This window comes from Bufo bufo, chromosome 5 (genome assembly GCF_905171765.1).
Source record: "Bufo bufo chromosome 5, aBufBuf1.1, whole genome shotgun sequence".
Classification (NCBI taxonomy): Eukaryota; Metazoa; Chordata; class Amphibia; order Anura; family Bufonidae; genus Bufo; species Bufo bufo.
Window position 1 is genome coordinate 441,619,850 of NC_053393.1, and position 22,306 is coordinate 441,642,155.

The 22,306-nt window shown below is 44.7% G+C and overlaps 1 long non-coding RNA gene across 1 annotated transcript; it reads right to left on the minus strand.

Moving 5' to 3' along the window:
- Positions 1-716: 716 nt before the first annotated feature.
- On the minus strand, positions 717-21,644 carry LOC121002215. The gene is made up of 4 exons (XR_005779251.1): positions 21,634-21,644; positions 7,006-7,014; positions 6,824-6,825; positions 717-798 (listed from the first exon to the last, which is right to left on the minus strand). It is a non-coding gene; the product is annotated as an uncharacterized LOC121002215 (long non-coding RNA).
- Between the last annotated feature and the right edge of the window lie 662 nt (positions 21,645-22,306).

Here is a 22,306-nt window from a genome sequence, read left to right on the forward strand (position 1 = left end):
CTCCCATAGCAATGAATGGAGAGGACGCCATGCATGCGCAATGTGCTCTCCGTTTACTTCGGACACTTGTTCTGAACATATGACCAGATCCCAGAGGAGGGACCCCCACCTATAAGACATTTATGGCACATCCTATCGATAAATGTCATATACAGTGAGTTACATAAATATTGGGACATCGACACAATTGTAACATTTTTGGCTCTATACACCACCACAATGGATTTGAAATGAAACGAACAAGATGTGCTTTAACTGCAGACGGTCATTGTAATTGGGATAATGACCGTCTGAATAACACACACCTGGCCATGGAACAGCCAATTGTCCTATTACTTTCGGTCCCTTCACAAGTGGGAGGCACATATGCAAACTGTTGTAATTCCTACACCGTTCACCTGATTTGGATGTAAATACCCTCAAATTAAAGCTGACAGTCTGCAGTTAAAGCACATCTTGTTCGTTTAATTTAAAATCCATTGTGGTGGTGTATAGAGCCAAAAATGTTACAATTGTGTCGATGTCCCAATATTTATGGACCTGACTGTATGTCCCAGATGGAAATACCCCTTTAACCTCCTCTCTGAGAAAACCATGCATACACCCCTGAAACCAAAGAACGCAAAAACACAAAACACATTAACTGGGGGATAAATGGGCAAATAGTTTATTTAAAATATAAAAAAATGGCAAACCCCCGACTCATGGAGAGTCACCCTCCAGCACTCAGGAGAGGAAAACCCCCTGTGGAGGAAACCTCTAGGGAACCATGGCTGGAGGACTGCCCTTCCCTTGGGCCTAGAGGGTAATGCCACTATGTGGCTGCCACATAAATATTAAGGGGGAAGGGTGCAGCAGCCGGGCTGATCTGGTGGGCTAGGCGGAGGTCCCTTTCCTCCCATTGGGCGATGGGCCTCCTGCTAGAACCTCCAAATTTCGTCAAGGTGTGGTGGGCGCGGGTAGTCAAGCTCAAGGTCTTCAGGTCATCAAGTACGGCACCAAATATGGCCGATCACCCACTTTTTACAAGGGTTCTTCCCTTATGACACATGAGCTTGTGATGTCACAGGTGTCTATGACTTATGTTCTTGGCAGTGTTCTGAAGGGTTAACCCTTTAGTGACTGTCAATGTGCATTACGACAGAGGCCATTAACCCCTTCCTGACCGCACTTTGTCAATATACTTCAGTTTGGATAACTACCGTATATTTATGGTCTTCCAACAATCACAGGGTTTCCTGCATTGGTGGAGCAGGTTTGTTCTGTTACTGACAGCGAATGATCCAGGTGCCGACACTGAGTGCCCGGACCAGTGGCTCTCATTAAGCCCCTTCCAAACCGCACCATGTAAAAGAACAGACTAACAGCATGGTCCATTCAGTTTTATATGTGACCCTTGATCCTATCCTGGGACCCCACTTGATTATGGCGCAGCCACGAAACAGGCACTTACATCTTAACTTTATTCAAGCAGGAGGCGCAGTGTTTAGTGGTTACAGTCACCATTGGGCACGTTGATCAGGGCTCTCCTGTCAGGGCCCGCAAAAACGGGGTCCGTAGGTCTGTGATCCGTGACCGTTTTTTCGTCCGTGGGTCTTCCTTGATTTTTGGAGGATCCACGGACATGAAAAAAAAGTCATTTTGGTGTCCGCCTGGCCGTGCGGAGCCAAACGGATCCGTCCTGAATTACAATGCAAGTCAATGGGGACGGATACGTTTGACGTTGACACAATATGCTGCCATTTCAAACGGATCCGTCCACCATTGACTTTCAATGTAAAGTCTGGAGTCCCTTTTATACCATCGGATCGGAGTTTTCTCCAATCCGATGGTATATTTTAACTTGAAGCGTCCCCATCACCATGGGAACGCCTCTATGTTAGAATATACTGTCGGATATGAGTTAGATCGTGAAACCTCATTTCCGACAGTATATTCTAACACAGAGGCGTTCCCATGGTGATGGGGACGCTTCTAGTTAGAATATACTACAAACTGTGTACATGACTGCCCCCTGCTGCCTAGCAGCATCCGATCTCTTACAGGGGGCCGTGATCAGCACAATTAACCCCTCAGGTGCCGCACCTGAAGGGGTTAATTGTACTATCATATCCCCCTGTAAGAGATCAGGGCTGCCAGGCAGCAGGGGGCAGACCCCCCCCCCCCCTCCCCAGTTTGAATATCATTGGTGGCCAGTGCGGCCCCCCCCCTTCCATTGTAATAATTTGTTGGTGGCACAGTGTGCGCCCCCCCGCCCCCCCCTTCCTCCCTCTATTGTAATAATTCGTTGGTGGCACAGTGTGCGCCCCCCCCCCCCCTTCCTCCCTCTATTGTAATAAATCGTTGGTGGCACAGTGTGCGCCCCCCATCGGCCCCCCTCCCTCTATATCATTAACAACATTGGTGGCCAGTGTGCGGCCTCCCATCTCCCCCCCCGATCATTGGTGGCAGCGGGTTACTAGCAATAGTACAATAGTTAAAGATTCATACTTACCTGGGAGCTGCGATGTCTGTGTCCGGCCGGGAGCTCCTCCTACTGGTAAGTGACGGTTCATTTAGCAATGCGCCGCACAGACCTGTCACTTACCAGTAGGTGGAGCTCCCGGCCGGACACGAACATCGCAGCAGCAGGTAAGTATGAATCTTCTACTATTGTACTATTGCTAAGTAACCATGGCAACCAGGACTGTAGTAGCGTCCTGGTTGCCATGGTTACCGATCGGAGCCCCAGCGATTAAACTGGGACTCCGATCGGAACTCCGCTGCCACCAATGATGGGGGGGGGGGGAGATGGGAGGCCGCACACTGGCCACCAATGTTGTTAATGCTATAGAGGGAGGGGGGCCGATGGGGGGCGCACACTGTGCCACCAGCGAATTATTACAATAGAGGGAGGGAGGGGGGGGGGCGCACACTGTGCCACCAACAAATTATTACAATAGAGGGAGGGGGGGGGGGCCGCACTGGCCACCAACCTATTATTACAATAGAGGGGGGGGGGCCGCACTGGCCACCAATGATATTCAAACTGGGGAGGGGGGGGAGGGTCTGCCCCCTGCTGCCTGGCAGCCCTGATCTCTTACAGGGGGCCGTGATCAGCACAATTAACCCCTTCAGGTGCCGCACCTGAAGGGGTTAATTGTGCTGATCACGGCCCCCTGTAAGAGATCGGGTGCTGCCAGGCAGCAGGGGGCAGTCTTGTACACAGTTTGTAGTGTATTCTAACTAGAAGCGTCCCCATCACCATGGGAACGCTTATGTGTTAGAATATACTGTCGGTTCTGAGTTTTCACGAAGTGAAAACTCAGCTCTGAAAAAGCTTTTATGCAGACGGATCTTCGGATCCGTCTGTATAAAAACTAACCTACGGCCACGGATCACGGACACGGATGCCAATCTTGTGTGCATCCGTGTTCTTTCACGGACCCATTGACTTGAATGGGTCCGTGAACCGTTGGCCGTGAAAAAAATAGGACAGGTCATATTTTTTTCACGGCCAGGAAACACGGATCACGGATGCGGCTGCAAAACGGTGCATTTTCCGATTTTTCCACGGACCCATTGAAAGTCAATGGGTCCGCGAAAAAAAACGGAAAACGGCACAACGGCCACGGGTGCACACAGTGGTCGTGTGCATGAGGCCTAACTGTCATCGTCCCCTCAACTGCCTCTTGCTGTCTTCTCTCCTTGACTGAGCCCAGACATCTGATTGGTGCCGAGCTCCATTCAAACCCCTTTATGCATCAGACACAAGAAGACAGGTAAAGAGGACAGATCATATACAGTATGTCCTCTGATATCACATAATAACAGCCTGGACATGCTGGGAGATGTACTCCTCTCCGCTTATACTCCCTCCATGAAATATCTTCTGATTTCCTATAATATTTGCATGGACATGCTGGAAGTTGTAGCCCTCTCTTCTTATACCAGTCGCTGAAATGTCCTCTGATATCCTATAATAAAGACCTGGACATGCTGTGATTTGTAATTCTCTCTTCCACTACCTCATCCTTGTAATGTTCTCTGATATCACATAACAGCCTGGACATGCTGGGAGTTGTATTCCTCTCGTCTTGTACCTCCCTCCCTGTAATGTCCTCTGATATTCCATAATATCAGCCTGGACATGCTGGGAGTTGTAGTCCTCTAATATTATACCTCCTCCCTGTAATGTGCTCTGTTATCACATAATATCAGCCTAGACATGCTTAGAGTTGTAGTCCTCTGATCATAGACCTTCTGCCTAAAACGTTCTCTGGTATCCTATAATAATGACCTAGGCATTCCAGGAGTTGTAGTCCTCTCTTCTTATATCTCCCTGTAATCTCTCTTGACGCTGCTATATAGATTATGCTTTCCATTCTGTGTTATATCATCACCTACTGGCCTGGGTTTTGTGTCCTCCTTTTGGGGTTTATGAAAGTAGTCACCCGAACCTATTATATAATTTACACACTACATGTAGGTTTGCCACTTTTTCCAGCAGATTACCGGAAATACCAGCTAGGCCAGTGGTTTGCCAGGCAGGTCGCAACCCTAGTGGAGACCCGTTGCCCCATCGATTAGCTGTTTTCGGCAGCCTGTAATTAAAACAGTGGATGGAGCCGGAGGCAAAAGGCTCCGTCCACAGTGCAGTGGCCTTGAAGTTGCCACCCTACTGCAGCTTGTAAGGGGGTGGTGCTGCCCCTTTAAATTATTTTATCCATGCTTTGAGTGTAAGAGATGGTGCCCCCCAGCCTGTCTTCTTGTGTCTGATGTGTAAAGGGGCCCAGCACCAATCGGGGATGTGGCTAATCTTCAGTTGTCTAGGCTCAGTCAAGGAGAGAAGTCAGCAAGAGGCAGTTGAGGGGAAGATGACAGTTGGGAGGAGGGAAGAGAGTGTCTAATGGTCTCCATAGCGTGGCCCTGACAAGACAGCCCTGCGCCATACTCAGGTGCGGTCCAAGGATAGGATCGAGGGTCACATAAAAAACTGACCGCACCATGCCATTAGTCTGTTAATTTACATGGTGCAGTTTGGAAGGGGGCAAATAAGAGCCACTGGTCCAGGAGCTCTGTGTCGGCAGTTTTGTCAGTAACAGAACAAACCTGCTCCCCTGAAGCAGGAAACTCTGCGATTTGTCAGGGGACCATAAATTTACGGTGGAGTATATTGACACAGTGCGGTTAGGAAAGGGTTAATGGCATCTGCAGTAAGGCACATTGACAGTCACTAAAGGGTTAACCCTTCAGAACACTGCCAAGAACATACAGTTGCAAGAAAAAGTATGTGAACCCTTTGGAATGATATGGATTTCTGCACAAATTGGTCATAAAATGTGATCTGATCTTAATCTAAGTCACAACAATAGACAATCACAGTCTGCTTAAACTAATAACACACAAATAATTAAATGTTACCATGTTTTTATTGAACACACCATGTAAACATTCACAGTGCTGGTGGAAAAAGTATGTGAACCCTTGGATTTAATAACTGGTTGAACCTCCTTTGGCAGCAATAACTTCAACCAAACGTTTCCTGTAGTTGCAGATCAGACGTGCACAACGGTCAGGAGTAATTCTTGACCATTCCTCTTTACAGAACTGTTTCAGTTCAGCAATATTCTTGGAATGTCTGGTGTGAATCGCTTTCTTGAGGTCATGCCACAGTATCGCAATTGGGTTGAGGTCAGGACTCTGACTAGGCCACTCCAGAAGGCGTATTTTCTTCTGTTTAAGCCATTCTGTTATTGATTTACTTCTATGCTTTAGGTCGTTGTGCTGTTGCAACACCCATCTTCTGTTGAGCTTCAGCTGGTGGACAGATGGCCTTAAGTTCTCCAGCAAAATGTCTTGATAAACTTGGAAATTCATTTTTCCTTCGATGATAGCAATCCGTCCAGGCCCTGATGCAGCAAAGCAGCCCCAAACAATGATGCCCCCACCACCATTACTTCACAGTTAGGATGAGGTTTTGATGTTGGTGTGCTGCGCTTCTTTTTCTCCACACATAGTGTTGTGTGTTTCTTCCAAACAACTCAACTTTGGTTTCATCTGTCCACAGAATATATTGCCAGTACTGCTGTGGAACATCCAGGTGCTCTTGTGCAAACTGTAAACGTGCAGCAATGTTTTTTTTGGACAGCAGTGGCTTCCTCTATGGCAGGGATGGCCAACCTGAGGCTCTCCAGATGTTGCAAAACTACAACTCCCAGCATGCCTGGACTGCCAACAGCTATCAGCCTACAGCAAGGCATGGTGGGAATTGTAGTTTTACAACAGCTGGAGAGCCACAGGTTGGCCATGCCTGCTCTATGGTATCCTCCCATGAAATCTATTCTTGTTTAGTGTTTTACGTATCGTAGATTCGCTAACAGGGATGTTATCATATGCCAGAGACTTTTGTAAGTCTTTAGCTGACACTCTAGGATTCTTCTTCACCTCATTGAGCAGTCTGCGCTGTGCTCTTGCAGTCACCTTTACAGTACGGCCACTCCTAGGGAGAGCAGCAGCAGTGCTGAACTTTCTCCATTTATAGACAATTTGTCTTACCGTGGACTGATGAACAGCAAGGCTTTTGGAGATACTTTTATAACCCTTTCCAGCTTTATGCAAGTCAACAATTCTTAATCATAGGTCTTCTGAGAGCTCTTTTGTGTGAGGCATCATTCACATCAGGCAATGCTTCTTGTGAAAAGCAAACCCAAAACAGTTTTTTTATAGGGCAGGGCAGCTGTAACCAACACCTCCAATCTCATCTTATTGATTGGACTCCAGTTGGCTGACACCTCACTCCAATTAGCTCTTGGAGATGTCATTAGTCTAGGGGTTCACATACTTCTTCCACCCGCACTGTGAACGTTTACATGGTGTGTTTAATAAAAACATGATAACATTTAATTATTTGTGTGTTATTAGTTTAAGCAGACTGTGATTGTCTATTGTTGTGACTGCGATGAAGATCAGATCACATTTTATGACCAATTTGTGCAGAAATCCATATCATTCCAAAGGGTGCACATACTTTTTCTTGCAACTGTAAGTCATAGACACTTGGGACATCACAAGCTTGTGTGTCATAAGGGAAGAACCCTTGTAAAAAGTGGGCGAGTGGCCATATTTGGTGCCATACTTGATGGCCTGAGGACCTTGAGCTTGACTACCCCCGCCCACCGCACCTTGATGAGTTTCTAGCAGGAAGCCCATCGTCCAATGGGAGAAAAGGGACATCCGCCTAGCCCACCAGATCAGCCCGGCTGCTGCACCCTTCCCCATTACTATTTATGTGGCAGCCACATACAGTTTGGTCCATATATATTTGGACAGTGACACAAATTTTGTTTTTATTACCTGTTTACTAAAACATATTCAAGTTATAGTTATAGTTATATAATGGACATGGACATAAAGTCCAGACTTTTAACTTTCATTTGAGGGTATCCTCATTAAAATTGGATGAAGGGTTTAGGAGTTTCAGCTCCATTACATGTGGCACTCTGTTTTTAAAGGGACCAAAAATAATTGGACAATTGACCCAAAGGCTGTTTCATGGGCAGGTGTGGGCAATTCCTTCATTATTTTATTCTCAATTAAGCATATAAAAGGCCTGGAGTTGATTTAAGGTGTGGTGCTTGCATTTTGAAGATTTTGCTGAGAAGTAAACATGCGGTCAAAGGAGCTCTTAATGCAAAAACAGAAAAAACCCATCCGAGAAATTGATACACTATTAGGAGTGGCAAAATCTACAGCTTGGTACATCCTGAGAAAGAAAAAAAGCACTAGTGACCTCAACAATGCAAAAAGACCTGAATGCCCACAGAAGACAACAGTGGTGGATGATCGCAGAATAATTACCATGGTTAAGAGAAACCCCTTCACAACAGCCAACCAAGTGAACAACACTCTCCAGGATATAGGTGTATCAATATCCAAATCTACCATGAAGAGAAGACTGTATGAAAGTAAATACAGAAGGTTCACTGCATAGTGCAAGCAACTCATAAGCCTCAATAATAATAAGAAGGCTAGATTGGACTTTGCTAAAAAAAACATCTCACAAAACCAGCACACTTCTGGAAGAACATTCTTTGAACACATGAAACTAAGAGCAACCTCTACCAGAGTAATGGAAAGAAAAAAGTATGGCGAAGGCATGGTACAGCTCATGATCCAAAGCATACCACATCATCTGTAAAACACGGCAGAGGCAGTGTGATGGCTTGGGCATGCATGGCTGCCAGTGGCACTGGGTCCCCAGTGTTTATTGATGATGTGACACAGGACAGAAGCAGCCGAATGAATTCTGGTGTTTTCAGAGACATACTGTGCGCTCAAATCCAGCCAAATGCAACCAAACTGATTGGTCGGCGTTTCATAATACAGATGGACAATAAAGCCAAAGCAACCCAGGAGTTTATTAAAGCAAAGAAGTGGAATATTCTTTTATGGCCAAGTCAGTCACCTGATCTAAACTCAATAGAGCATTTCACTTGTTAAAGACTAAACTTCAGACAGAAAGGCCCACAAACAAACAGTAACTGAAAACCGCTGCAGTAAAGGCCTGGCAGAGCATTAAAAAGGAGGAAACACAGCGACTGGTGATGTCCATGAGTTCAAGACTTCAGGCAGTCATTGCCAACAAAGGGTTTTCAACCAAATATTAGAAATTAACACTTTATTTACAATTATTTAATTTGTCCAATTACTTTTGAGCCCCTGAAATGAAGGGATTGAGTTAAAAAATGCCTTAGTGCCTCACATTTTTATGCAATCATTTTGCTTAACCCACTGAATTAAAGCTGAAAGTCTGAACTTCAACTGCATCTGAATTGTTTTGTTCAAAATCCACTGTGGTAATGTTCCGAACAAAAATTTGTAGAACGTTGTCTCTGTCCAAATATATATGGACCTAACTGTAGTGGCATTACCCTTTAGGCCCAAGGGAAGGGCATCCCTCCAGACATGGTTCCCTAGAGGTTTCCCCCACAGGGGTTTTTCCTCTCCTGAGTGCTGGAGGGTGACTCTCCGAGAGTCGGGGGTTTGCCATTTTTTTTACATTTTAAATAACCTATTTGGCCATTAATCCCCCAATTAGGCTCCATTCACACGTCCGCAACGTCTTTTGCGGATCCATGGATCCGCAAAACACGGACAGCGGCAATGTGCGTTCCGCATTTTGCGAACTGCACATTGCCGGCACTAATAGAATATGCCTGTTCTTGTCCGCAATTGCGGACAAGAATAGAACATGTTCTATTTTTTTGCGGAACGGAAGTGCGGACCCGTAGATATGAATGGGTCCGCAATTCCGTTCCGCAAAATGCGGAACAAAATTGCGGACGTGTGAATGGAGCCTTAACGTGTTCGGTGTCTTTAATTTGCTTTCTTTGGTTTCAGGGGTGTATGCATGATTTTCTCAGAGAGGAGATTAAAGGGGTATTCCCATCTGGGTCATATACGGCATATATCGATTGAATGTATCATAAATGTCCTATAGGTCGGGGTCCCAGAGGACTGCTCATATCTCCAGAACAGGAGTCTGAAGTAAAAGGAGAGCACATTGCGCATGCGGGGCGTCCTCTCCATTCATTGCTATGGAAGTTCCCAAAATAGCGAGCATGCTCAACTGTTTTCGGAAGCCCCATAGCAGCGAATGGAGAACAAGTAGCAGAAGTGCGGCCACCTCTCCATTCACCACTATGGGACTCCTGAAAATTGCCAAACCAGCGCTCAGCTATTTTCTGAAGTTCAATATCGGTGAATGAAAGGTGGCCACACATGCGTGACTTGCTGTTTGTACACTTCAGGGGCCCCATACTATTGATATGCTATAAATGTCCCAGATGGAAATATCCTTTAAAATGAAATTCATTAAGAAATAACCAAGTTAGCAGAGCATCGCTAGGACTCAGAGCAGTGTTAGGAGTCCCAGCACCGTTGTGTTGAATGAAAACAGTCGCTGGTGACGCTTAGGGTCAATGACTGTTCAGGTGAACGCTGTGGGGCGAATGGATCAATCTTCTACACCAGTTTTATGGCGTCGGAAAGTTGCAAATTTAGACGCATGTCTCACTTTGTGTCTAAATTGTGTGATGCTCACGGACGGGTCGAGCGCCTGGGGGAACCTTTGCCTCTTAGGAGGTTTCTACGAAATTTGTCCCTCTTAGGCCCCTTTCACACGGGCGAGTATTCCGCGCTGGTGCAATGCGTGATGTGAACGCATTGCACCCGCACTGAATCCGGACCCATTTATTTCTATGGGGCTGTGCACATGAGCTGTGATTTTCACGCATCACTTGTGCATTGCGTGAAAATCGCAGCATGCTCTATATTCTGCGTTTTTCACGCAACGCAGGCCCTATAGAAGTGAATGGGGCCGCGTGAAAATCGCAAGTATCCCCAAGCAAGTGCGGATGCGGTGCGATTTTCACGCATGGTTGCTAGGTGACGATCGGGCTGGGGACCCGATCTGTATTATTTTCCCTTATAACAAGGTTATAAGGGAAAATAATAGCATTCTGAATACAGAATGCAAAGTAAAATAGTGATGGAGGGGTTAAAAATAAAAGAAATTAACTCACCGAGTTCACTTGATAGCGTAGTTGCGGATCTCTGTCTTCTTCTGTAATATTGAGCTGCCGGCTAAGGACCTGTGGTGACGTCACATCACATGGTCCAATCACATGGTCCCTCACCATGGTGATGAACCATGTCATTGGACCATGTGATGAGCACAGTGACGTCACCACAGGTCTTTTGCCAGGTCCTGAAGATAGAACAGAGACCGGCAGCTATGGAGCAGGTAAGTTAACTTTTATTTTTATTTTTTAACCCCTCCATCCCTAATTTACTTTGCATTCTGTATTAAGAATGCAATTATTTTCCCTTATAACCATGTTATAAGGGAAAATAATAAAATCTACACAACACCTAACCCAAATCTGAACTTCAGTGATAAAGTCCGGGTTTGGGTCTGGGTCCCAAACATGGCGATTTTTCTCAGGCGCGTGCAAAACAAATTAAAACGCTTTGCACTCGCGTGGAAAAATCACACATTTTACCGCAACGCACCCGCATCTTATCGGCCCTCACACGCTACGCTCGTGTGAAAGAGGCCTTATAGAGCAAGTAAACGTGATGCCAGTTGCAGTTAAGCAATGAGGACATGGAGTCCCCTTTGTAGATCCTAGTGTGGGTACTCAGTGTAGGAAGGCCAGAGTGGTTTTAAATAGGCCACAATAACCCTGGAGATGTTGTGTAGCACTTTTGTCACAGCGTTTCTACCTGAATACGGGTGGATACCAGACGTGGTCGACCGAAGCAGTTGAACTTGGATTGGGTAGAACAAAGTTGAATCCAGACTTTTACATGGCATATACGGTAATCCATACAGTTTCCAGACTTTATCTTGGTTCCCAATAGGTTTCAGCAGGCAAATGGCAGGTAAATACTTTCTCTTCAACCAAACTCCTCTCTGCTGTAACCTTAGTGTAGCTCTCCCAGCTCTGCTATGTCAGCAATAGTAGTCTCTTTACTGTAGGTGTTTCTAGGAATTTCTTGTCCTGGCATTTAGTACTTCAAGCTTCGGCTCAGCTTGGGTGAAGGCACTGCAAGCCTAGGAGTAGACAAGCAACCATGTAGTCCTTTGCAGGCAGAATATGCAGGCTCAGCAGAGCAGGCAGTGCTCTGCTGGCCTACACACAACCTCTTCCTTAGGAGGGTAGACTAGAACTCCAATTCACAACCTCTCCCCAGCAGGGGGTAGGCTAGACTACTCACTAACACTAAACTGCTCCTCTCCTTCTCCCTCTAGAGGGAGAGAGAGAATGGACAAGCCAGTCCATTCCCTGCAGTTAGCACTGCCAAGTGTTTCTGCCACCTTGTGTTAACCAGGCACATTAAATGAAACATAACAGTTACATGGAATAAATATGCACATTATTCTGAGATGACATAACATACATTAAATTATAGGTATCATCACATAGGAGAAGAGTAGCAAGGTGCCAAAAGGAGTGGTAATGGCACTCTGGGTCATTACATTTGGAACACATCCTGGCCTAAATATATAAATGTGTATCATATATAATATTAGGGAATTACATACAATAAATAATAACATAGGTGCACCTACTTGAGGAATGGGTTCTTATTCATCAACATTTATCCACCAGTAAGACTGTCTTCATTGCTCATAGCAACAAATCAGAGAGCAGCTTTCATTTTTCCAGAACAGTTAAAGAAATGAAAGCTAAGTTCTGATTGGTCAACAAGGACAGTCCTTGGTAAATGAGGCCTAAGATGTACATTGGAACAGATTTTTCACATGTCAGTATCATCACAGTACACCCATAACACCAAAGGTCGCAGTCCCAGTGCCCTCATTGTGCTCTTTTACCATAAGTGCCAGACTGAGCCCTCATACATTTATTCAAGAGTCTGGGATTGCCCTCATAACTGCCGACCGTAGTTAGTGCCAGCCACACCACTCCTACAGATCTCAGAATTGTGGGCCCCTTGTGCTATCCACTGTGTCCCCAATAGAAATATTGAGTGACAACGCCATTTGAGTTCAAACCAATGCCCCCATAAATTAGATCTGCTGGCAGCCATAGTTCCCCAAGAAATCCCAGCAATATTGACCCCATAGGTGTTATCCACAGTGAAGCCAGAGGTGATAGCCCCACACAACTGCCGGAAGAAAATGTACCATGTCTAAATCTTAGTGGCAAGATCATAGTTACCACCAAACTTGGCTATGAATTTTGACCTTATCTTACTGTTTAAAATGCACTGTATATATTTGAATATATTATATAAAATGGTAAGGCCTCTTTCACATGAGCGAGTTTTTCGCGCGGGTGTAATGCGTGACATGAACGCACAGCACCCGCACTGAATCCTGACCCATTCAGTTCTGCGTTGCATGAAAAATGCAGCATGTTCTATATTCTGCGTTTTTCACGCAGCCCTGGCCCCAATAGAAGTGAATGGGGCTTTAGTGAAAAATGCATTGCATCCGGAAGCAAGTGTGGATACAATGCTTTTTTCACTGATGATTGCTAGGAGATGTTGTTTGTAAACCTTCAGTTTTTTATCACGTGTGAAAAACGCATCAAAATAGATTGCACTCGCGCGGAAAAAACTGAACGACTGAACGCAATCGCAGACAAAACTGACTGAACTTGCTTGCAAAATGGTGCGATTTTCACTAAACGCACCCTGAACACATCCGGACCTAATCCGTTACGCTTGTGTGAATATGCAATGCCTATAGGAAGAACAATCGCTTCTGATGGACATTCTCCAAGAGAAACAGTCCTTAAAGGGGTTATGCAGCCTGTTTGTATTGACTACCTATGCTCAGAATAGGTCAGCAATATCTGACTGGTGGGGGGATGTTTGAACTACTAGCACTTCTTCCTCTTCATTACACTGACCGTCATCTTGGAAGTGCATTGTAATTACAAAAACTCAGTCCATCCACTTGAATGTACTTGTAACGCATAGTGTAATGAAGAGGAAGCGGCGCTCTTATGGACAGCTGATTGGCAGGGGTGTCAGACTCCTGCTGGTCAGATATTGGTGACCTATCCTGAGAATAGGTCATCAATATAAACAAGCTGCACAACCCCTTTAACCACTTGCCGCAACTGTAACGCCGAAAGGCGTCATCGCGGCGGCTCCCCCAGGCTACGCAAACGCCGATTGGCGTCATCTCGCGTGAGCCGAGATTTCCTGTGAACGCGCGCACACAGGCGCGCGTGCTCACAGGAACGGAAGGTAAGAGAGTGGATCTCCAGCCTGCCAGCGGCGATCGTTCGCTGGCAGGCTGGAGATGTGTTTTTTTTAACCCCTAACAGGTATATTAGACGCTGTTTTGATAACAGCGTCTAATATACCTGCTACCTGGTCCTCTGGTGGTCCCCTTTGTTTGGATCGACCACCAGAGGACACAGGTAGCTCAGTAATATGTTGCACCAAGCACCACTACACTACACCCCCCCCTGTCACTTATTAACCCCTTATTCACCCTTGATCACCCCTGATCACCCCATATAGACTCCCTGATCACCCCCCTGTCATTGATTACCCCCCTGTCATTGATCACCCCCCTGTAAAGCTCCATTCAGATGTCCGCATGATTTTTATGGATCCACTGATAGATGGATCGGATCCGCAAAACGCATACGGACGTCTGAATGGAGCCTTACAGGGGCGTGATCAATGACTGTGGTGATCACCCCATATAGACTCCCTGATCACCCCCCTGTCATTGATTACCCCCCTGTCATTGATTACCCCCCTGTCATTGATCACCCCCCTGTAAAGCTCCGTTCAGACGTCCGCATGATTTTTACGGATCCACTGATAGATGGATCGGATCCGCAAAACGCATACGGACGTCTGAATGGAGCCTTACAGGGGTGTGATCAATGACTGTGGTGATCACCCCATATAGACTCCCTGATCACCCCCCTGTCATTGATTACCCCCCTGTCATTGATCACCCCCCTGTAAAGCTCCATTCAGACGTCCGCATGATTTTTACGGATCCACTGATAGATGGATCGGATCCGCAAAACGCATACGGACGTCTGAATGGAGCCTTACAGGGGCGTGATCAATGACTGTGGTGATCACCCCATATAGACTCCCTGATCACCCCCCTGTCATTGATTACCCCCCTGTCATTGATCACCCCCCTGTAAAGCTCCGTTCAGACGTCCGCATGATTTTTACGGATCCACTGATAGATGGATCGGATCCGCAAAACGCATACGGACGTCTGAATGGAGCCTTACAGGGGTGTGATCAATGACTGTGGTGATCACCCCATATAGACTCCCTGATCACCCCCCTGTCATTGATTACCCCCCTGTCATTGATCACCCCCCTGTAAAGCTCCATTCAGACGTCCGCATGATTTTTACGGATCCACTGATAGATGGATCGGATCCGCAAAACGCATACGGACGTCTGAATGGAGCCTTACAGGGGCGTGATCAATGACTGTGGTGATCACCCCATATAGACTCCCTGATCACCCCCCTGTCATTGATTACCCCCCTGTCATTGATCACCCCCCTGTAAAGCTCCGTTCAGACGTCCGCATGATTTTTACGGATCCACTGATAGATGGATCGGATCCGCAAAACGCATACGGACATCTGAATGGAGCCTTACAGGGGCGTGATCAATGACTGTGGTGATCACCCCATATAGACTCCCTGATCACCCCCCTGTCATTGATTACCCCCCTGTCATTGATCACCCCCCTGTAAAGCTCCATTCAGACGTCCGCATGATTTTTACGGATCCACTGATAGATGGATCGGATCCGCAAAACGCATACGGACGTCTGAATGGAGCCTTACAGGGGCGTGATCAATGACTGTGGTGATCACCCCATATAGACTCCCTGATCACCCCCCTGTCATTTATTACCCCCCTGTCATTGATCACCCCCCTGTAAAGCTCCATTCAGACGTCCGCATGATTTTTACGGATCCACTGATAGATGGATCGGATCCGCAAAACACATACAGGCGTCTCCCTGGAGCCTTCCAGGGGGGGTGATCACCCCATATAGACTCCCTGATCACCCCCCCTGTCATTGATCACCCCCCCTGTCAGGCTGCATTCAGATGTCCGTATGATTTCTACGGATCCACGGATACATGGATCGGATCCGCAAAACACATACGGACATCTGAATGGAGCCTTATAGGGGGGGTGATCAATGACAGGGGGGTGATCACCCCATATAGACTCCCTGATCACCCCCCTGTCATTGATCACCCCCCTGTCATTGATCACCCCCCTGTCATTGATCACCCCCCTGTCATTGATCACCCCCCTGTCATTGATCACCCCTCTGTCCTTACATTTTCACCCCTCTGTCCATTCAGACATTTTTTTGGCCCAAGTTAGCGGAAATTATTATTTTTTTCTTACAAAGTCTCATATTCCACTAACTTGTGTCAAAAAATAAAATCTCACATGAACTCACCATACCCCTCACGGAATCCAAATGCGTAAAAATTTTTTGACATTTATATTCCAGACTTCTTCTCACGCTTTAGGGCCCCTAGAATGCCAGGGCAGTATAAATACCCCACATGTGACCCCATTTCGGAAAGAAGACACCCCAAGGTATTCCGTGAGGGGCATATTGAGTCCATGAAAGATTGAAATTTTTGTCCCAAGTTAGCGGAAAGGGAGACTTTGTAAGAAAAAAATAAATAAAATCAATTTCCGCTAACTTGTGCCAAAAAAAAAAAATTTCTATGAACTCGCCATGCCCCTCATTGAATACCTTGGGGTGTCTTCTTTCCAAAATGGGGTCACATGTGGGGTATTTATACTGCCCTGGCATTCTAGGGGCCCTAAAGCGTGAGAAGAAGTCTGGGATCCAAATGTCTAAAAATGCCCTCATAAAAGGAATGTGGGCCCCTTTGCGCATCTAGGCTGCAAAAAAGTGCAACACATCTGGTATCTCCGTACTCAGGAGAAGTTGGGGAATGTGTTTTGGGGTGTCATTTTACATATACCCATGCTGGGTGAGATAAATATCTTGGTCAAATGCCAACTTTGTATAAAAAAATGGGAAAAGTTGTCTTTTGCTGAGAAATTTCTCTCACCCAGCATGAGTATATGTAAAAATACACCCCAAAACATATTGCCCAACTTCTCCTGAATACGGCGATACCACATGTGTGAAACTTTTTTGCAGCCTAGGTGGGCAAAGGGGCCCACATTCCAAAGAGCACCTTTAGGATTTCACAGGTCATTTACCTACTTACCACACATTAGGGCCCCTGGAAAATGCCAGGGCAGTATAACTACCCCACAAGTGACCCCATTTTGGAAAGAAGACACCCCAAGGTATTCCGTGAGGGGCATGGCGAGTTCCTAGAATTTTATATTTTTTTGTCACAAGTTAGCGGAAAATGATGATTTTTTTTTTTTCCCTTACAAAGTCTCATATTCCACTAACTTGTGACAAAAAATATAAACTTCCATGAACTCACTATGCCCATCACAAAATACCTTGGGGTGTCTTCTTTCCAAAATGGGGTCACTTGTGGGGTAGTTATACTGCCCTGGCATTATATGGGCCCAAATGTGTGGTAAGAAGTTTGAAATCAAAATGTGTAAAAAATGACCAGTGAAATCCGAAAGGTGCTCTTTGGAATATGGGCCCATTTGGCCACCGAGGCTGCAAAAAAGTGTCACACATGTGGTATCTCCCTACTCAGGAGAAGTTGGGGAATGTGTTTTGGGGTGTCATTTTACATATACCCATGCTGGGTGAGAGAAATATCTTGGCAAAAGACAACTTTTCCCATTTTTTTATACAAAGTTGGCATTTGACCAAGATATTTCTCCCACCCAGCATGGGTATATGTAAAATGACACCCCAAAACACATTCCCCAACTTCTCCTGAGTACGGCGATACCACATGTGTGGCACTTTTTTGCAGCCTAGGTGGGCAAAGGGGCCCACATTCCAACGAGCACCTTTCGGATTTCACCGGTCATTTTTTACACATTTTGATTTCAAACTACTTACCACACATTTGGGCCCCTAGAATGCCAGGGCAGTATAACTACCCCACAAGTGACCCCATTTTGGAAAGAAGACACCCGAAGGTATTCGCTGATGGGCATAGTGAGTTCATAGAAGTTTTTATTTTTTGTCACAAGTTAGTAGAATATGAGACTTTGTAAGAAAAAAAAAATAAATCATCATTTTCCACTAACTTGTGACAAAAAATAAAAAGTTCTATGAACTCACTATGCCCATCAGCGAATACCTTAGGGTGTCTACTTTCCGAAATGGGGTCATTTGTGGGGTGTTTGTACTGTCTGGGCATTGCAGAACCTCAGGAAACATGACAGGTGCTCAGAAAGTCAGAGCTGCTTCAAAAAGCGGAAATTCACATTTTTGTACCATAGTTTGTAAACGCTATAACTTTTACCCAAACCATTTTTTTTTTTACCCAAACATTTTTTTTTTTATCAAAGACATGTAGAACAATAAATTTAGAGAAAAATTTATATATGGATGTCGTTTTTTTTGCAACATTTTGCAACTGAAAGTGAAAAATGTCATTTTTTTGCAAAAAAATCGTTAAATTTCGATTAATAACAAAAAAAGTAAAAATGTCAGCAGCAATGAAATACCACCAAATGAAAGCTCTATTAGTGAGAAGAAAAGGAGGTAAAATTCATTTGGGTGGTAAGTTGCATGACCGAGCAATAAACCGCTAAAGTTGTGGAGTGCCGATTAGTAAAAAAGGGCCTGGTCTTTAGGGGGGTATAAACCAGTGGTCCTTAAGTGGTTAATCATACATGTTGTCCTATGTACACAGAGATGCCAACACAACCAACTCCTGCTGCTGTTATCATTTATGTATTACCCAGTAATTGAGTATATGTGGTGTTCTCTCCCAGCTCATGTCAATAGATGTACAAGTAAAAGTGTTTGTTTTGTACAATATTCCAGCCATCTTTTATAAAAACAAGATAGTAGCACATAGAGCTACATGAGTCACCCATCCAGTATCTGTGTACACACAGATATAAAGGGCATTTGAGTGCTGTTACATCAGATGCTGCAAACCTTTTCTGCTCCTCTCACCCCTCTCGGCAGTGTGGACCATCCTCCCATTGTCTCCTTCACCGGGTCTACTCTGGCACTCCACATAGGCTGTGGCCTGCTTACCAGCAAGTTCTCTCTATTGCTGCCCATAGGGTGCATGCTCTTTCTGACACTTAAAGGGAACCTGTCACCTGGATTTAGTGCATAGAGCTGGGGACATGGGCTGCTAGATGGCCACTAGCACATCTGCAATACCCAGTCCCCATAGCTCTCTGTGCTTTTATTGTGTTAAAAAACAGTTTTGATCCATATGCAAATGACCTGATATGAGTCCTGTATCCGGAGATGAGTCAAGCGGAAAGGAGCCCAGCACCGCCCCGCGTCCTCCGAATCTCCTCCTTGCTGGCTGACGTCACAGACCTGTAGCGCCGAAATCTCGCGATGCGCGAGCCAGCGCATGCGCAGTGTCGGCATCATGTTCATTCCCTGTACTGTCATCAGCACAGGGAACGAACTACGCATGCGCTAGCTCGCGCATCGCGAGATTTTGGCGCTCTATGCACTAAATCCTGGTGACAGGTTCTCTTTAAATTACAGCGTGTGTATACCCTAGTCTCCACCAGCTGATGGCAGGCAACCCTGCAGTACTTCAGGCACCTTCCACTATGGAAAGGTGCCTGAGAATTTAGGTTTCTTAATTTATTAAGTTATTGCTAGGCGTTTTGTATCCTGTTGTCTGCCATGTACTGACCTCTACATGTTTACTGTACTCTGACCCTCTGATGCCTGACCTGACCTTGTACTGATTCCCATATTGCACGCACTCTGCCAGCCTAGACTTCAGCCTGACCCTAACTTTGATTTTGCCTGAACTCTCGGTGCCCAGCACCATTGCCTCTCAACCCCATGGATCAGCTGTTAATTGCACAGAGACTACTCCTGGAGGTAGCAGCCCTGTGGTTCTGCAGCAAAGTCTAGATCCCTGTTATAGAGGCTAAAGGGTGACTACCAGTGGACTGCCAAGATAGCACCCTTAGGATTAACCCTAAGCCAAATCTGTTGGTTGACACAGTGGTTTCACAGCTGCTGCCGTAACATAGAAATAGAATGCATGGAATGTTGGGGTAAAAGTGAATGAACGGATCAGAGTCTGAGGAATGTGATAAACAGAGAAGAGTTACATTGGTGGGGGGTAAACATAGAAGAGTTATATTGAAAAGATTAAAAAATATATATTTTGGATACCTCTAAGGCTACATTTAAACGACCATATATGTTTCGCGGTCCGCAAATTGCGGATCCGCAAAACACGGATACCGGCCATTTGAATGTAGCTGGTGCTATGACAGAAATGCCTATTCTTGTCCGCGATTGCGGACAAGAATAGGACATGCTCTATCTTTTTTGCGGATCGGACCTACGGATGTGGACAGTACACAGTGTGCTGTCCGCATCTTTTGCGGCCCCATTGAAATTAATGGGTCTGCAAAATTGTGGAACGGATGCGGACCCAGAAATACGGTCGTGTGAATGCACCCTTAAGTTGTGGATGTTGGGAATTAAGTTGATTGCCTGGGGTATTGTATTCCAGAGAACTGGTACAGCATGAGAAAAGTGTTGGTGACCCCCTCCTTTCCTACGTACTGCTCCACTTGGTTCCCTTCACTTTCTCATACATTGCTCCACATGGTTTCCCCCCTTTCTTACATAGAAACATGGTCCCCCCATCCTCGCATACTGCTCTCCATGTTCACCCCCACCTTTATGTTCTCCCCCACCTTCCTCAAATATTTTTGTTTACAGTCCCCCTTCCTTTCGTAGATATGGCTCGCTATGGAGACTCCTTTTCTTTCTTAAAAAGATATACAGAATGCTCCCTATGGTTCTGGTGACCTCTATATAAAACTACATTAGAAATAACATAGTAATGCAAAAAACTTCTTTTTAACAGAGGTGGACAGGCAGCACATTATGTGCTGGCCCACCGGGAATCTGCGCTGTAGGACACATTGCAGATCCAGGCGTGGATAGCGAGCACTGTGCAGCTGTACATATATGGCTGCATAGTTCTCTTTATGATTAGGAAAAGTGATTCAGGAGCATTTTGCCAGATCATTAATGGGAAAGCTCAGGGAGTCTGCTTTGGAACAAACTTTCCTTAAGAAGAGACAGTATCTGAGTTGCGCACTTGGGAGAGCAATACCTCTGCTTACCTTGTCAGAGGAACTGCATTGTTATCAAACATGGTAATGAGGAATTGTCCCAAGGGTCATCGAAAGTTGTTAAAAAGGAAACAAACACTTCTTATGTAGCAAAACTCTGCACCATAATGGAAGCTCAGTTTAACCTTTGATATGGGCCCTTTCGCTATTGTATGCCATGGCTAATAGACTTCTAGTACTTATAATAACTATAATAATAACTATAAAAACTAATAATAAATATCCTAATTTATAATAAAACTAAAAATTATTGATCATTTAACTTTATGATATAATTGAATAACTATAGTGTTAGATTAATAAATTCAAAGACATTTAAAATAACACAGAAAACATCTGTACTTTGAGTGCTTTATTATATTGCAATTGCAGTGGATATTAACATTTGTACAAATGTTTAAATCTACAAAGAGATGTAAAAACTGAAGATTTTTAATAATTTCTGTAACAATAAAATCTTCAAACCGAAAATAAAAAAAATCAAAGAAAAAAACATACAAAGCATAACATACCATAAGAAATGCATCAGAAATTATTTACACGTATGGTACCAAATGTTTCCGCTTCCGGTGAGGAAGGTGGTTACTATACAAAAAAAGCGCTTGTATACAAAGCAAAAGAAAAATAAAATACAATGTTTATACAGCACCTTTTGCAGTTACTTAACATACTGCTAGAGAAATCACAATTTTTGTTCAGACTTTTCACCCGCACACAGTGGGGACAGCCATTTTATGCACTGAATATAAATGGTTTCCTCCAGTGAGTGAAATGACTAGTAAGTGCCACTCTTGTTCCCATGGAAAATGGACTAAATACTAAAGTCAACACATAACAGAATTAGCTCCTAACATTTATTTCCATAGTCAATGTTTGGTTAATCATTTAATAAATATATATTTTTAATATAAACCTGGCTTTACCGAAGCATTTAAAATTAAACCCGATCTTGTCTACACCAACAAAACTGATGTTACTTATGGTCCTAGGACCTAACTTTGACTTCAGGAGACATTGTGCAATTCCAGCAAAGCATGAAATCCCTGTAATTAGTAATAATATTTTTAAAATTACTGACATCATTCACCGCCATCCCTGTATAAGCGTGGGCCAAGATATGAAAAAAGGCTTGTTGTGAAGGTAAACCACCATAGAAATTCATTCATTCATTCATTTAGACAAGATGTCAAGTAACATTAGACCGTCATAAGTTTAAAGATCTGTTTCCCAGTGGGATATTGAAGAGTACTTATAAATTAAAACTGGTAAGACTATATCTGTAGAGCTAAATAGGCCTACTAGAAGAGGTCAACCTGTAATGAGTTAGGAAAATTACAGAATAATTGCCTGTTGGAGGACCAAGAGACTAAGTGCAGTGATAGAAAAGCATTGTTTCATAGCTTTATTGGATATGAAATGTAAAAAAAATAAAGTGCTGAAACAGTATATTTGTCCATAAAATCTAAATTTAGGAGTCGGCTTGCCTCGAAAC